This window comes from Brienomyrus brachyistius, unplaced genomic scaffold (genome assembly GCF_023856365.1).
Source record: "Brienomyrus brachyistius isolate T26 unplaced genomic scaffold, BBRACH_0.4 scaffold89, whole genome shotgun sequence".
Lineage (NCBI taxonomy): Eukaryota > Metazoa > Chordata > Actinopteri > Osteoglossiformes > Mormyridae > Brienomyrus > Brienomyrus brachyistius.
In genome coordinates this window covers 184,082-202,183 of record NW_026042364.1, presented here as the reverse complement: position 1 = coordinate 202,183, position 18,102 = coordinate 184,082, and the positions used below count along the sequence as shown (strand labels likewise).

General features: G+C 41.4%; 1 long non-coding RNA gene across 1 annotated transcript; it reads left to right on the top strand.

Moving 5' to 3' along the window:
- Window positions 1–4,154: 4,154 nt before the first annotated feature.
- LOC125727169 (uncharacterized) lies at window positions 4,155–5,541 on the top strand. Its single transcript, XR_007388585.1, has 3 exons — window positions 4,155–4,227; window positions 4,456–5,007; window positions 5,090–5,541. It is a non-coding gene; the product is annotated as an uncharacterized LOC125727169 (long non-coding RNA).
- The last annotated feature ends 12,561 nt before the right edge of the window (window positions 5,542–18,102 follow it).

Below are 18,102 nucleotides of genomic sequence, written 5' to 3'. Positions count from 1 at the left end.
AGGGATGGATATAACTGGTAAGCAAGTACGCATTCACCTTTAAAAGCGATATGTGCAGCAATCGGTTGTTGTAACAGTGTGAATTCGTACGTACTTTATGTGCATTTGCGGCGATATGACAAGAAATTACCGTGCATTTTAACCTTTAATTTTCCTTACTTCTTTATATTACGTTTTCTCTGCTTTATTTCAGTCAGTCTAACATATTGCGCCACAGCCTTCAACCCAAATTTTCATAGCAGACTTCAGTTAGGAGTACGCCTTAGTAATGATTAACCTGGGACTCACCAGGGAGGTGTAGGGGGATACTATTGTAAATTGCTTAGTTTTAACTATAACAGCCTTAATAATCCTATCAAACACTGTGAAATACTGCAATACCTTTATCACTGAAGGGCTCGTATGATGCTCTTTCAAGAAACTCATTTTAAACCATCAGATGACAGGTGTGGATGGGCAGATCACATCTATCATTCTACAGTCTTTCTGCTGTAGAGCAAGGGACGTAGCAATATTGTTGCATACATCTATTCCCTTTGTTCTTTGCATATCTGATGTGGATTCCCGATCCAAATGGGAGATCTGTCATAATTACTAGTTTATTGTTCATTACACCTGTACTATTGGTTAACGCATGTGCTCCTAATTGCGATGATATTTTCTTTAAGCGTCTGTTCTCACTGGTACCTGATACCTCTAAATATCACCTTATCTTGGGGAGTGATTTAAATTGTCGCTTTAATCCAAAATTAGATCATCCATCCCCCAAGATAGCTCTGCCTTCAAAATCTGTCGAAATGATAAATTCTTTTACCAAAGAATTTAATGTGTCAGGTGTTTTCACAATTCTTTAATCCCACTCGAAAAGAGTATAGTTTTTTTCTCTCAGATTCATCACACGTTTACCCAAATTGACTATTTCTTAGTTGATAAGACTTCTTGCTCAATATCTAAGTAGCTATGATAAAATAGCTTTCTCAGATCATGCTCCAGTCTCCTCGAAAATTTTGTTAGAACATGGTGTCCTTGACGGTTCAACACTCAGTTGCTTTCTTTGTTGATTTTATTTCACAACAAATTGCCAATTTTCTTTCTTTAAATAAATCTCCAGATGTATTTGTTTCCATATCGCTGGAAACCTTGCAGACTGATACCAGTGGGCAGATTATCTGATATGTAAGCAATAATAGAGAGCTGTGGAAGGAGAAGATGGCATATTTAACACAGCGTGAAGCAGATCTTGACAATTGATATGTTTCTCCCCATCTGCTGATGTTTATAAGGAGCACCTAACGATACAAGCAGAGTATGAATTTCTAGTGTCTCAACATACTGCTGAACTACTGATGCAAACAAGGTCTCATTATTACGAGCAAATCCTCTAGAAATGAATAATGCATTCAAGCTTTTCTCCTCTCACTTGTTGTCTAGAGTTCAATAGTTTCTTTAGGGATTTAGCCATTCCTTCATAGGAATGTGTGGCTGTGAATGATTTAGATGTCACTATCACTGTAACTGAACTGACCACCATGGCGGCTGCTTCGCAAAGTGGTTAATGTCCCAGACCCGATGGCTTTCCTTCAGAGTTCTATAAAAAGTTATGGCCCCAGTTGTCCTCTCTCCTATTGGACATGTTCAACAACCTGAACCTCTTGCCCAAGCTAATATTTCTCATGCTAAAAAAGGGGAAAGATCCTCATTCTTACACCTCCTTTCACCTAAAGGCTTATTGAATACGGACTAAGATCCTGTCCAAAGCACTGGCCCTTCAGGCTTGTTTGACCAGATTGAGGTCCTTGTCAGAATTTTGTTGGTGGTTCCAGTGTCCTCATGTGAAGCTGAGAGGAGCTTCAGTGCATTGCGCAGACTAAAAACATGGCTAAGGGCTACTATGGGTCAAGACAGACTTCACAGTCTATTAGTCTGCAATATGCAGAAAGACGAGCTGGACAACTTTAACATAAACAACATATGGTAAGAGTGTGGGGCCCAGTGATACCAGGAAAAACACATTTGGTACTTTTGTTTAGTGTCTATTCATTAATGTAAGTTTGCTTTAAATTGCAGATGTTTTTTTTTTTGCATAGAACAGTTACTGTAAATTGATTATTTAATTGTTGATTTTGATACAAAACATTACTTTTTTTATATCTTTTTCACAATAATAGTCATGTTTAAATTTTATTGAATGTTGATGGCTTGACCGTAAACAACATAACAAAAAATGCAATAAATAGTTTTGAAGAAAAATCTGCTTTGTCACTGAACCTGAGAAAAACTTTGAAAATAAGCATAATGACACAGTCTCCATGCTACAATAATAATGACAGAAGTAAAGTTTACGCCCATGATTATAATAATTATAGCAACTGTATTTTCTGTATGGTTGAAGATCTGTCTGGTCTTTATTCATTTAATTATCACTGTAAATATCTGGTTAACTATCTATCATTTACTCCTCAGAAAGCAAATTCAGACAGCGGTTGCCTGGATCAACACCCAGTACTGGGATGCCTGGAACCTGTGTGACAAGGTGATCGACTGGGGAGACAGTGTGGAGGAGTGCTCACGAGCGACACCCCCACTGTCCAGGTTGGGGGGGATAAGGAGGGATTGGGAAGGGCTACTTGGGAAAATGTGGAGGTATCAGAAAGGGGCCTCCAATGGTGAGATGGAGGGGGCGGAGGCTGGTATGAATGGAATGCATATGGTAAATGGAGGTGAGGAGAATGGATGTGAGGTAGGAGTGAATGTGGAGGAGGTTAAGGGAGAAGGAGAGAAAAGTAGAGGGAATGCTTTGGGATCTATTGTGTCACAAGGAGGCAGATCATGGCTGGAAACCATTCAGGAAGAAGGATGTGAGGAAGAAGAAGAAACTGAGGTGGCGTTTCAGGAGGCACAAGACGCTGAGGTTGCCCAGTTGGACAGATGGTGTCCATGTGGCTGGTGTAAGGTGGGGTAGGAGGCTTCTGAACCATGTGTTAGGCCTAGTGCACTTATGGATTGTGCTTGTTTGTTGTAATGAAATAAGCTTATAAACTAAACATAATATATTTTATAGGTACGTGTTTATATCAGTGTAAAAAGGGAAGGGGTTTCTCTATGACTTGGGTTGGTAGTAGCATTTGGGGGGTCAAGGAGTCAGATGTTAGTGGTTTATGGTAGTGTATTGTGTGTTGAAGTTTATTGAATTGGCGGACTACACATCCCATCATCCCCTGCGCACCACAAAATAATAGTCCATGCTTAGTGTGCTGTTTGGTTTATTTCTTTCTTTATTCAAGGCAATAACTTAGAGCTGTGAGGTACCCACTGTTCTAGTTTTATCCATCGGCCATGGTAAAGGGAGAACTTGGGTAAATCAGCAGAAGTCTCTCACCAACTTCCACCCCGGTTGCTGTTTCCTCTGGTCCCTCGGCATATGGGTTCCCTGCGGAAGCGCGCGCCGTCTGGGGAAGGTTCCCTTATAGCCCAGGGTGGAACAGGGGAAGGTGAAGGTTTGGCACAAAAGGGGGGGGGGAAATAGGTGAGAAAGGTTGTTTGTTCTTGCTTTTGTTGTGTGAGGTGGGATGTTCTGTGTGAAAGAGCAGGGGACGGTAATGCTTAAGGGCCAGCTATTATGATGTGTTCCATGTTAAATGTATGTGTTGTAATGTATGTTGTTAGTACATGAAACTCCAACTGGTTTCCCCTTGTCGTTGGGCTGTCCCAATTAGTTTAATGGGAAGCCGTATATAAGGGCAGGGGATTAGAGTAAAAAGGGTGGTTGGTGGTCTTTCTTTTGGTCTAATTGTTGTTTGTTTTTTATTTATTTATTTATTTTTGTTGTTTTTGTCATGCTGTGGCCTGTGTGGATTATAGGCATGTCAAGGCCAAGAGAGAGGGGTAACAGCTTGAGGTGAGGCTGGAAAGGCCCCATGAAATAAAGCTACCTTTGTTCTGAGGCCTACTGCGTTTGTGCCTGGTTTCTCCCCACTCGCATGCGGGGTTGTTTGCATTCCCTCAACTCAATAAGGCAGGGCCTGTCCAGCTCTTGCCTTTTTCACATTCAGTATCTACATGTAAAGGGAGCAGACACAGGAAAAAGGTATTGAAGACCCTTGATATGATATTGCTGTTTTTGTTTTAGATTCCAAAGTTAACCCTTTAATTTATTCCTTTTCCCCAAGTAGAACGCTGCATTTACTTTACATTTTGCTTTGGAGTCGGAAGTTCCAAAATCACCAGGTAAGTTAATCGATTGTATGTGTTTTAACTACTAGAAAGATGTTAATGATAAGCCTTAAGATTTATTAAAAATTTATTGTTTTTTTGTAAATTAAAAACGGGTACCCTCGTGGACCAAGACTTGAGGGCATTTGTACAATCCACCTGTACAACTTTAACTGGTTCTGCAGCCTTTTTCTCCCCACAGCCTCTGCTTGTTCCCTTCTTCTCTTTCTGTCTTCCCTCCAGGAGAGCTCCTCAGGCATCTCCTGCCTGTAATTCCTGGGAAATGCCACCTGCCACCCATCCTTGGAAGCGTCGCCCATTCTCAGGATCTCATGCGTCACCATTCATCACAGTCACAGCGCTTGCAGACATCTGGATAAAAGGAAAAGCCCATTTTTTAAAACTTACACGTAAAATTTTCCTCTAATTACCATTTTATTCTTTTAAATTTCATTATGTTTAATTACATTTAGTATGGATTAAGGCACAGCCAGCCTGGATTAAGGCATCACCAGCCTGTCATCAGACTCTCCGGACAATGCCAGCCCAGAGGGGGCTGACCTGGAGGACATTCCCCCGGAGGACATGGAGTGGGAGCCTCCAGGTCTTGCCCTGAGTCCCACTCCGTGGTGTCAGCCCCGTGGCCAAAGTTTCCCCAGCCGAGGAGGCTATCGCCGCGACAACGGCAGGGTCAACGGAAATCCAGTCGTGAGCTGAGGTCCAGGAGGAAAAAACGAGGTTATGCTACCCAGACCTGCCTCCTGATCCAGGCTTGGTCCAAGATGGTCTTTCAGGGTACCCCATTCAATGATTCCCAAAAGGAACCACATCCGGTCTCCTCATGGCGCTGGTACTGGCCTGTGTTTTTGTTTTGCAGGGTCCCTGGTTTGGTCCAGTTCCTGTCCTGCCTGCCCCTCGACACCCTCCGACTCTGCCAACCCCTCGCCGTCTACCGATGCTGTTCTTCCCTCGGCTGCCGCAGACGAGTAGAGCTTCTACAGACCCAGACAGGATTCCAAAGGCCCCCCTGGCCGTGACCCTTCTGCGGCACCCCGGAGCCCATCAGAGGCCCTGAACTGTTCACTTTACCTCCCATGCTACCTAGTGTCTTGCCCCTCCTAATACCTCAGTCTTTGGTCTGTAGTCTTGCTTCCCCGTGGCTCTCCCTGGTTTCACCTCTTAGCCTGATTTCACTGTTCCAGCCCCCACTCCAGTCACTCTTGCTTCCCGCTTTAGGTTCCCCTCTCCTGGCCATATTATTGTTGCACTGGTTCCGTTGCTTGCCTCTCTTGTCTGGTTGTGTCCTGCCTTGTCTGTCCCTGTGTCGTCTTTGGTCCTTTTGATGCCCAATCCCTCCCTTTTGTCTCCTTCTACTGTGTCCTTTGTTCCCACTTACCCGCTGACACCCACTGTCTGTCTTTTGGTCCATAGTCAGCATCCCTGTTGGATTACCTGGCCTGTCATGATTTGTGTCCTGGGGGTTAGTCTCCCCTGTTGTCCTTGGTTTTGCCCTGGTCTGTGTGTCCCCTCAATGATGCCCTTGTACCCGGAGGGCACAGGATTGGGAGGGGGGCGTTTACTGTCATATCTTGCCCATTTAATCAACCTTACCCTCCAGTTCTCCTCCCTGATGAGCCACGCTTGGTGTCTATTAGTCTCATCCCATGTTCCTCCCCTTCTGTCAGTCACTATCAGCTTCCTTGTGTTTTCCCATTCCTTAGTCTGGTAAAGTGCCCAGTCCTATCTTCTCCAGTTGTGTCCTTGTCTGTTTGCGTCTCTGTGCCCAAACCTGCCTGTCAATAAAACCCCACGAAGGGGATTCTGCCCTACAGCTTGCATTTGGGTCCTACTTCCCACCGGTGACGTGACAGAGGAATACATGCTTAGTGCCAGGCAGAAATCTTTGATTTTGCATCCATATGGTGACTTGGTGAAGTTAGCTGATAGTTCTCTTGATTCCAAAGACATGATTCTTGTCTGTGCATTATGCATATCCAAAGTTAAGAGCTTCAGATTAATAGGTGCGAAAAACGCATCTTGCGTTTGTCGAGTTCGAAGGGTTAACTCACTGAATATTTATGTTACGCCGAACATGACTCATTGTCGTTTTGGACAGTAAGCACTTTATGTAATTCATCCATTGCTTCTTTTCCTTATGGTATACAGCCGCTTTATACATGTGGAGACTCACACACATTTTTCACATTCCATTACTTTCACACATTTTACTGTCATTGTACATCTCTTCTGATGTCACATTTATTTATTTGTTTATTTATAACCTGGTAACTGCACACTGCACAAATACAAATAAATGATGAATTACCAAAACCTTAAATACTGTACAGAAGGATAAACTCAATTATTGCTGAAAAAATCTACACACAGATATAAAAATATAATATTCCCATCAAAATCACACATGCACAGCCAAAAATGTAGGCAGTAACTATATACTGCTTTGCCAAACAGGTACAGGTATCAGACACAGAGAACATCAACTTGTTCATTATACTCTTTGGTTATAAGATAACTGGGTACATCATCCAGCAGAAGGAAAAATAGGCCGACCATTTAAAACTGAGAATACATTCAGCAAACTGAATGTGACCTTCACTGCCAGACATGCAAAGTGTTAAAAGGTGCAGTGTTATACTGTACATAACATTTTAATTAAAGATATTCAAATTTAATATTGTGTACTTTAGTGAACTTTTGTTACCTTCCTCGCACAAATATGTGAATTCGTCCCATACTGAAAGAAATTACCCTTTATGCCCTCACCGATGTGAATTGGCACAAATTTCCACAGCTTTCTCACCATAGCCAGCCATTTTCTCCATAATCATAATCAATTCCAACTCCTATTATTTCTTTCACTGCAGACAGAATGACGTGGCCTTCCATCCACTTCAGTCTCATTCATTCTGCAATATGGGTGCTTGTGGTTATTAAGCAAGCAAGCAAATGATCCATCTTCTTCTGCAGTATCAGCACTTAAAGGAGAAAGTCAGTGTGAGAATAGGTGACTGCAGTGACTGTCCTTCCGTGCCATCAGTGTGTGCAGGGAGTAAGACCAGAGTACAGACGCACAAAGCTTATATTTCTTGCTTTTACCAAAAACAAGCTGAAAAATAAATATGTCCAGCTCTTGCCTGAGAACTGCTGCGATATTTCTATTTCAAATACAAGCTCGAATCCATCCATCCATCCTATGTAACCGGGGGTCCGGCGTCGGCTGTCAGAGGGCTGAAACGGCAGACGCTGTCGGTAATCCAGGTCGGCTGATCGTAGCTGGCAGTAAGCGCGCCAGGCATGATTCGGAGCCAAGGAGGTGAAGCAGAGATCGGTACACAGGAAGACAGGAACACAAGGAGGGGAAAAACGCTTGCACGCTGCATAAACCACGAAGATCTCACGTCTGGCCAGAAATAAGAGACTGAGAAGGGGAAGGTTGACCACAGATGGGAGGGGCGGGGTTCCAAAGCGGAACCACACCTCCTCAGGCACTTCCATCTCCTGCCAATATTCCTCTGTCCTTTATTTCCCTTCACACTGCACTCCAATCATGCTCCACAACCACAAACCTCTGAAATCTCCTACACTCTCTGCACTCGACTGACTCCTTACCAGCTTCTCTCCTGCCGCTGCCTGCACTCCTTCATGTTCTGTCGGCACCCAAACCACCTGCTTTGCTCGCCCCATCATTTCTCCCAGATTTAGCGTGGGCTGATTAAAAGCCACTGCTAAGGGGGGCTCCTCCTCTGGTGTGTTGTACCATTCATACCAGTCCTCCGTATCTGAATGGCTACTCCCTCAGGGCCTAATATTATCCAGTCTGTCGTCATGCAAGATTCTGGAACATGCAGGTTGGACAGGTGTGTCTATGCTGATCACAGCTCCAGCACACCAGCTGAACCAGCCTGTTCCCCAGTCTCCCCAGGGTCTAGGATCATCAAATTCCTCTGTACAAGTCAATAGCGTGGATCAGCTGCTTCTCAGGAATAGTAATAAGCGCCACCACTTGCCTTAGCCTGCTTCTCACTGGCTTCAGGAGCGTGTCCTGCAGTGCCCTCCGGTACAGACCTCTGAACACCGAATCCTGTAGGTCCTGCTCTGTCTCAGTGCTCCACCGCTTTTCTTGGGCTTGCAGATAGGCAGCTGGGCTCTCCCCCTCCTTTACGGGCTCCTCCTTCATTTCAGCCACACCTAGTCCCTGTCACCACTGCCAGCATTCTCTCCATTCCGTCTACCCCCAGGACACAAGCCTGAACCGCTTTTATGTCCCCCATCACCAAGAGCCGTCCCATAGTTTCCTCCTCAAATACTTTCATCCATTTTCAAGCTCCGTCTGCCAGGACTGTTCTGCCCATGGTACATACTGTGTCTGTGCTCCTTTCGCCACCAGGGGGAGCATCAGAGTGTCCCTATCGGGGGTCTCACAGCCCTCCTGCTTCCCACTGTTCTATGATCTGCATTATCCTCCTCTACTCCTTCCTCACTATCCGTTTCTATCTCCTTCTCCTGAAACTGACTCCATCCTCTACATGGAGGGTTAGGGCTGTCCATCAGATGCATCAGCCCTTCTGCAGCCCTACCACTTGCTCCGCACCCCACCTTTATATCACCCCCTTTTTTCTTAAACCCACATGCCTGGCCTTCTATTATTATATCACTCCTTCGCAGTCCTTCCTTCACGGTCTGCCGCCGCTGGTCGCTCACTTCCCTGTACCCATATAAACAACTTTCTTCATCCTTCTGTTTCTTCCCCTCTGAACTTTACCTTGCCCTCTATTACTGGAAAGTGGCCCTTAAATATCAGAGGTGGCCCTTCTACTAACAGATACAGTCCCTGATACAGAGGAAGTCGTAACTCCTCCTGCTCTGTTTCACCTTTGACTCCTGCCTGATTCTCACTCATCACTCTCTCATCACTTTCTGCTCTTTTCTCCAGGCCTCTCCCTTTGCCATAACCTCAGAACCTCCAGTTGCTCACTCCTTTTCTTGTTACACCTTTCTGTGTTCTTATTAGCCTTATGATACTTTATCAGAGTCTCCATCTCCTCACACACTGCCACATCCAGAAATATGGCAGAAATATAAAGTACAGATATTTTATGGGTTCCACTGAAATAAAGGTAGCTGATTATGAGAAAGACCTCGGTGTGTATGTTGATGCTTCCATGTCCCACTCTCGCCAGTGTGGGGAAGCAATAAAAAAGGCAAATAGAATGTTGGGTTACATCTCTAGGTGTGTGGAGTTTAAGTCAAAGGAAGTGATGCTATGATTGTATAATTCCTTGGTAAGACCCCACCTAGAATATTGTGTGCAGGTTTGGTCACCATACCTTAAGATGGACATTGCTGCCTTGGAAAAGGTGCAACGTAGGGCTACGAGAATGATTCCCAGTCTTAGCGGAATGTCTTATGAGGACAGGTTAGTTGAGCTGAATCTGTTCAGACTAAGTGGGGGCATGAGCCAGTTATATAAGATTCTAACAGGTCTGGATGGTGAGTGACATGACATACTAGAACTCGTGGCCACAAGTAGAATTTAGCGGGAGAACATTTTAAAACGAATTTGAGGAAGCACTTCTTTACACAGCGTGTAGTTAGAGTATGGAATAGTCTTCCTACTAGTGTAGCGCAAGCTAAAACCCTGGGTTTCTTTAAATCAGAGCTAGATAAGATTTTACCAACTCTGAGCTGTTAGGTAAGTTTTTCCCAAAAGTGCTTGATGGGCCGGATGGCTTCCTCTCGTTAGTAAATTTCTTATGTTCTTAAGGTTACTTTTCCTATAGAACAAGTCTATACATTGTACTTTTATTAAACAAATGAAATAGCCTTATGCTATTTATCTTATTTACACAAATGCTTGTCATTTTTGTCTCGTCTACACGGTTGTGTATTTACAATTCTCCTCTGCTCTCTGTATTGCGCATGGCGGACTTCCGCCCCGATGCAGACAGGTGAGCACACTCCAACCAGCGGACAGAGAGCGCGCGTCGGAAAATATGTCACGTCAACCATCTCAAAAGCAGACAAAAATATCTGCTGTGCCATTTATCTGTGTATGACTCCTCAGATCTCCAGTCCGGTCAAAAGTTTCACTAATTATCTACTTCTTCCCTTGCATGTTTAGTCCTATACTGAACTCCCTGTTCACTACACCTTACACATCTTAAGTTTAAGATTTGTCCAAATTTTACAGTAACCTACCCACACTTATATTACAGAGAATGTTTTTTGCATTAAAGCTCGCAAATACTAAATTTGATTCCACAGTTATGGCTTTAGATACCGAGGGATCTTGGTATATCATACTTATACAAAACTAATTATGGTAAATTACTATGTGAAATAAAGAATTATCTCAAAGATGGGAAATCCTCCCTCTATCCTTATTGGGGAGAGTGGAGAGCATTAGAATGAACATACCACCTAGGCTTCTCTTTATGTTCCAGTCCCTGCCCATAGGGGTCCCTATATCTACATTCAAAACGCTCAATAAATGGTTATCCAAATTTACCTGGCAAAACAAAAGACCCAGGATTGAACTGAAAAGACTATTAAACCCAAAAGAGAATGCGGGTCCTGACTTGCCTAATTAAAAAAAATATTACTTGGCAGCCCAACTTATATCAGTAGTGGTATGGATTACCCAGGACAGGGAGGGTCAGTGGGTGGTAATGGAACAGAGTATCTGCCCAAATTTGCCGCTGGACATAGCAATTATTTTTAATCAAGATACACGGAAAGTAAATAAAATCAATAACATTTGGATAGGAAACGCTCTGAAAAGTGAGAGAGAGGCTGGGACGCCCTTCATCAATATCAAGATCAATGAAAATTGCACAGAATGTTGATTTTTTTCTACCATCTAAATTAGATACAGGGTTTAAGACATGGGGAGAAAAGAGGTTTAACCAGTTGGATCAGTTGTGTGATGGAGGAGATCTAATGTCCTTCGAACATCTTAGAAATAAATGTGGCCTCCCAGTGCCCGATTGTTTTAGATACCTACAGTCAACAAATATATTGTTTATATGAACAATTAAAGGATTGGTTAAAAAGAACATTATATCATATATTTATAAAATATTGCAAAAGGAGTCAACAGTGTTAATAAAGAGAAATGAGAACTAGAGATGAATACTATCATTAACGATGAAGATTGGACTCATTCATGTAAAGAAGGACACAGAATAACAAACAGTCCTACATGGTGGGAATTTGATTGGAAAGTTAAGATGAGATACTTTAAGACTCCCCTTCTCACCTCTACGTTTGGTAACACCTCAAATCAGGGGTTTATTGGAGGGGTTGTGACCTGGTAGGAGACCACACCCACATTTTTTGGGATTATCCAGAACTGTCAGAGTACTGGCAAAATATACAGGAAGAGATAAAAAATAAATGTTTGAACATAAAATTACCACTTGAACCAGCTCGTTTCATACTAGGAATTATGCCACAGAATATAGTGCATGAAAATAAGGTTGTATTACAGAGAGTTCTTCTTGTAATTGCCAGGAGGATGATAACGATCTCCTGGCTAAAACCCCAGACACCCACGACAGTACAATGGAAAGAAAGAGGAAAGAAAGTGTATAATATGGAATTTATAACTGAAAAATTGTTAACGAGAACAGAGTGTTTTGTGGAAGAAATTTCTCGAAGTCCGATGTTTAAGTGTTTGACAGAACTTTATTATTTGATGAGCTCACAGGGAACAGACACTCAGCAAGCATGCGTCTTGTGTTCTGCTCCCCGAGCAACAAATGCATACATCTTTTATGGCCTAAAATGCGACAGTCATCTGACAAATCAAGGACAAATCGGATTTTTGGACGTTCCAGTTACTTCTGCCTTTCAAGGTCCAGGCAGTACAAAGAAAGTTTGGCCATTTGGAGATACCAGTTTCTTCTACGTTTTCAAGGTCCACCTATCAGCTTAGAACAAGTCTATCTATTTGGGACTTTTCCTTTTGCTATATTATTCTAGGACTCGTTGTTCTCTTTTTCTACATTTTATATTATCCAATACCATGCATTCATTTTATAATATCTTCTGCAACAGCTTACTTCTCAGGTCAAGCCTTTGCTTTGACCTGGGCCTCTTGCTGATCAAGCAATATATGGCAAACATGTTAGTTCCTCTATAGAAAATAGAAATTTCTTACTTAAGCAGATTTGCATTCTTGTTTGATACATTCAATTAATGACAAGTAAATTACATTGTTTCAACCACTATGTGTAAATCAACAACACATTGTAAACTCAATTGTTAATTACTGATTAGGTAATGCATTTTGCATAATCATCTACATTCCGTTATTGATTACTGATTAGCATAATCAAGAATTTTCTATCACAGTTTCTTTATTAAAAGGTTTCCAATCTGTAATTTTCTTTTTTCAACAGAAGTATGGCACTTAGGAAAGGATAGGGTTGAATTGAGACTTCCATGTACAGCACTGTGCAAAAATCTTAGGCAGGCAAAGAAAACGATGTTTAGATTGTCCTCGTGTTGGTGTAAAACTATGATATTATGCCTGTCAAAGTGTCTCAGCTTAGCCATTTCAGAACCTCTGCTAACATCATCCTAGTATTTGTAGCGACCGTCCAGTGCAGCCATGTATTTTTTGACTTGGCCACTAGCACACCTCATACAGCTAGTCAATCTGTCAAAATCATGGAACAGCTGAGGTGCCCCTGAGGAGAAGTTTGGGAACTGAAGCGGTGTTCATCTAGCCATCCGACTAGATATCAGTATCTTTTTAGAAAAGAGAAGAAATTATTAATAGTTTTTATTGTGTTCCTCTTAATTTACACGTTCTAATGTTAAATTGTGTTATTTGTTCTAAGCCAAAGTACACTTGCTACCCAGATAAACAGCTTTAAACATTTCTTTGGACTGCCTAAGACTTTTGCACAGTACTGTATATCTTAGAACATAAGAAATTTACAAATTAGAGGAGCCCATTCGGCCCATCAAGCTCGTTTGGGAAGAACTTAACTAATAGCTCAGAGTTGTTAAAATCTTATCCAGCTCTGATTTAACCATCTCTCTCAATATAATATTGGGATCATTTATTCTCTTCAGAGGCCTCCATAGAATAATGCATCCATCCTCTCAATTATGTTTAGACAGACGTATCCTAAGGCACCAGGGCAACAACAGTCAGAATAACAACAGAATCATCAATTTCACAGCTAGTTTTAAAAATTGCTTTAATGCAGAGTGATTACAGAAAAAAAGATAAGCAAATTAGGTAATATTAACAAAATTATTAAAACATGTAGAGTAATAGACATATTTGTCTTTCAGACATATTGTGCTTTTTTAAGAGCAGAAGGGATACATTAAATCAGGATTATATTTTGTTTTTAATGATATATATATATATATATATATATATATATATATATATATATATAATTTTTTTAAATTTACATCATTATAAATGAGAACTATAAGTGATTGCTAATTACTGTTAACTAATTTCCTGTATGATCTTTCTCCCCTTCAGTCTTAAAAATAATTATATGTCAGGGGGCCAATCAGTGGAGGCACACAGACACGGTGGCCGGTTATCCTATTTGTTCAGCGCCAACCCAACAAGTAGAAAATTCAGCACCACGGACAGTGATCTGTGCTACTATGACGTCAGGTCCTTTCATTGGCTCCATATATTTTTCTAGAAATAACTAATTGGCTCTTTTCTAGAAATGTCCAGCCTATATGAAGAGAATATTTTATTTTTATTTAGACTAAGAAACTACAGAAAATCAGCTCTGCATGTGATCTCCCCTTTACTGCTCAAGGAGGGCACACGCACATCAACAAATATCAATGCAACAATTACAGAAGAACAATTTCTCACAGCTTCAGAAGAAGTCAGATTTCTGTGTAATTCAGAGATTGTCCAAGACTTCTGCTAGAACATTTTCTGCACTTGAACCGAATTTCAAAATAAATGACACCTGGGTGACCCAGGTTCGAGTCTCTGCCTGGATCACATGTGTGTGGAGTTTGCATGTTCTCTCCATATCGTCGTGGGGTTTTCTCCGGGTACTCCGGTTTCCCCCCCACAGTCCAAAAACATGCTGAGGCTAATTGGAGTTGCTAAATTGCCCCTAGGTGTGCATGTGTGAGTGAATGGTGTGTGAGTGTGCCCTGCAATGGGCTGGCCCCCCATCCTGGGTTGTTCCCTGCCTCGTGCCCATTGCTTCTGGGATAGGCTCCGGACCCCCCACGACCCAGTATGATTAGTGGTTTGGAAAATGGATGGATGGATACACCTGGGTCTATTAAAAGAAGGTGATGCTGCCTGAACCACCAACCAAGGCTGGGAGGAAAGGGAGGAACACTAGTCAAATGAAGGAAGAAAAGGCCACCGTATCTCATGGTCACGAATACAAAAGTCAGGGAGTGTTATGAAGAAGGCACCACACTTAAGACTATTGGTTTTATGCAGTGAATTACACCAGAGAGAGTTTTTGCATTTTAGCTGTGTCATGTAACATTCCTCAGACTTCATTTTAATGTTTTCTTCAACGCAACAAAGTCCCACGGTAACAAAAGCGCTGAGGTCTGGATCGTTAATTGCAATGTGGGGAGTGCAGACCAGCTGGGGTGGGGGATCGTGCTCAGTCACGATAAAAGGCAAACGGGTAAATTGTGAATACGCACTTAATCTAACTACAGTTTAACGTTGTTCCACATACCAATATCACTACGTATCGGTATCGCAAAACAAAATTTAAAATGTTAAGATTCTGTCATTCTGAAAATCTGAGTATTTAAGACATTATGTTCCATAGCAATTTGTGGAGATAAATACCCTCGGACAGTAGCGTTCATTTCACAATTAAGTCTCTTTAAGTCATTGTTTTATGTTAAGCAGGATGAATGTGTGATTTTTAATTAATAAACCCTTAAGAGTTATATGCTTATGCTGTCGCATACTGTTCTCGGTATACAACTTAACTTATAAAAGTCTGTTAATCTTATTATAGAATAATATAGAGAATAATTATACAAGAACTATAATTATTATGATGTTATTATTTAATGTGTGTGGGCCGTGTTGCTTGATTACATTTGACTCCTCGGCACGTGGGACGCTGCCGGTTTGAAAGACGCGGCTTCACTTGTTTTCTGCACCAAGGTGGGTTGCCATTCTGCTCCCATTTTATCGGATAATTTATCTTATTATTTAGTATTTGTCAAATTTGCATGTATATTAAAATATGTTTGATGAGTAAAGTCAGTATATTGCTTTTAAATAAAGTGATTTTGTTCTGGGCTACTATGTTAATTATATTTAAATTTTATGCGCAAAGTGTAGTTGACATTTAACTTTTCCGCGTGCGCTTTCCTGCGTTTAAGTACATTATTGCGCTTGCTAGTGAGTAAATTAGTTCATTTCTTTTAAATAAAGTGAACATTGTTGTGGGGTGCTGTGTTGGTTAAATTTAAATTTCATGTGCAAGTCGGCTAGTTTCCTGTGCCGCAAAGTCTAGGTGATATTTCACTTTTCCGCGTGCGCTTTCATGTTGCATTCTACTGCGGATGCGGGTGGTTTCGCTCGGTGCTGCCTACAGCAATGATATTCCACCAGACCAGGAGAGGGCAGATGTATTGTAAGAAACACAAATAAAAGTAGTGAAGCAAGTCCTGTAAAGTTTGTTTGGTGACCAAAATCAGTATATTGCCATTTAGTAAAATTTAAAATTGTTCCAGGCTTCTGTTTTGATTATATCTAAATTTTATGTGAAAGTTAACTAGTTTCCTATGCTATAATGCAATTGTTCATTGCGGAGGTGTCAGTGCAGAACTGTATTCCATGTGCCAGGAGTGACTGACAGCTCCATTGTATTGCCTGTATGTTGTTTTTCCTCATTCAGATACAGATGAATTGCTTAAGCTGTCAGCTGGAGCAACGCTGAACAGGAGAAGCGGTTTCAGAAAATGGATGAATGTCCCCAGAGGTGTGAGTTAACAGTTTTAACCACTGCATCACTGTACCATGCCCATGTATAGGATATGTAGAAGAACCTGTTGCAGTTATCTGGTGTGTGTGTTTTTGACTATCCCTGCCGGCCCCTGGAGGTTTGGGCTTCCCCTTTGAGTCTGGTGCCTCCCAAGGTTTCTTCCTTCTAGGGAGTTTTTCCTTGCCACTGTCGCCTATGGCTTACTCACTGGGGGCTTTGGGTGGGGATGCTGTAAAGCGCTTTCACACAATGTAATGTTGTGATAACGTGCTATACTTTGCTGTGTAATTTTGTATTTACTCACGCAAATAAAAAATTGTTTGATAACAAAAAACACTTGTTTCATTCTTTTTCCCTGCGAACATATCAGTCACTTCCCTCCTGCTCCTGCATTCAAAAATGAAAGTTTGTCCTGCACTGCACTTTATTGCCGTGGGTTCCACAGGAATGCAGACCTCTACTTTGGTGTAATCCTGCTGCTGTTGTAGATGGTCTGCTCGCACGCTTTCACATTGTGCACAAGCAGATTTTTTGTATCTCTGCAGAGAAGCATTCTTTTCTTCTGCCTGGCAAATCCATCATTATAATAGCAATCCACCTAGCGCCCCTAGCTCTTAAAGAAAATGTTTGAAAAAATTAGTTTATAGCATGTTTACACCATAAAAACAGCAGTGACTGAGTACAACCCTTGTGGACCAGGCGCCTGGCTTTGACTATTTTTCTGCCATTAAACTAGCAAACGTGGGTTGGCCATGACGTAAAATAACTTGTGCCTTTAAATTTAAAAAAAAGTCCTGTGTGTTGTAAAGTGAGGTATGAAACAGATACCAGGCCGCTTCAGTGAGGGTCAGCGTAAGTTTTATTCATGTGATTTTGCGGTTTAAACTGTTTCATTGGAATCAATCCAACCAGCAGCATGAAGACTGCAAGCCAAAGAAGTGGGACGATGCCTGAGTAGAACAACTCAGTCAATCCTCACGTCTCCTCTCTCCTCAGGCGATTGATGGACTCTGAGCATGAGACATGTACAAAAGATGAGGACTCTTCTCCACTATTCAAATGGAAATTGTTCTTAATCTTTTATTTATACCTTTTGCTCATACCGTAAGATTTAGGAACACACTGAAAAAGATCAACTTTAATACATTTGAAGGTTGAAGTTATTGGAATTTGTAACGGCTGATTTGGTGGAATATGATTTTGGACAGAACTGTCAAAAAATGTGGAATGAAAATGCAGTTTAATGGTTGAATCCGTGGCTTGCCTAACTTGTTATAAATTGCACACACATCCAGCATTAAAGTGACAGGGAGGTATTAGACCAGAGTTGTTGCATTACATTAACACAGACCAGCAAAAAATATAACATTATTCTAACATTAATGTAATGTTGTTCTGAATAGATTTCTATGTCCAGTCCTGATTTCAAATTGGGCCTTTAAGCCTAGAATATGGTCAGTTTTAAAAATACTTGACTTTGTTGCAACTCTGACTAAGTTGAATTCCATCAAGTGGTTAACGGGTGTGAAGATTATCCTGAAATTTTCAAGTTAATGTCATTCCAGTTAATGTGAGTTTGTTCTGTGTGGGTCTCTGTCTCAGGCTGTTATTTTCGTCTTAGTTTCATTTAAACCACTTAACAATATGCATAGATTGCATAGCTGCAAATGTAAAATACAAAAATTAACTTGGAAAGCATTCTACAACAACATTCAGTATTGTGGAGTATTAATAGCATTTATTGCCAATTCCAGTTGCTAGGTAACTTCTATATTTTGAATAGAATACAATATAATATTTTAAACTAGATTACAGTTAATTGTTATTTTTCTGTTTAAAAAAGACAATTGCTGTAATTTACATAGGACAAAACCTGTAAAAGACATTTTGT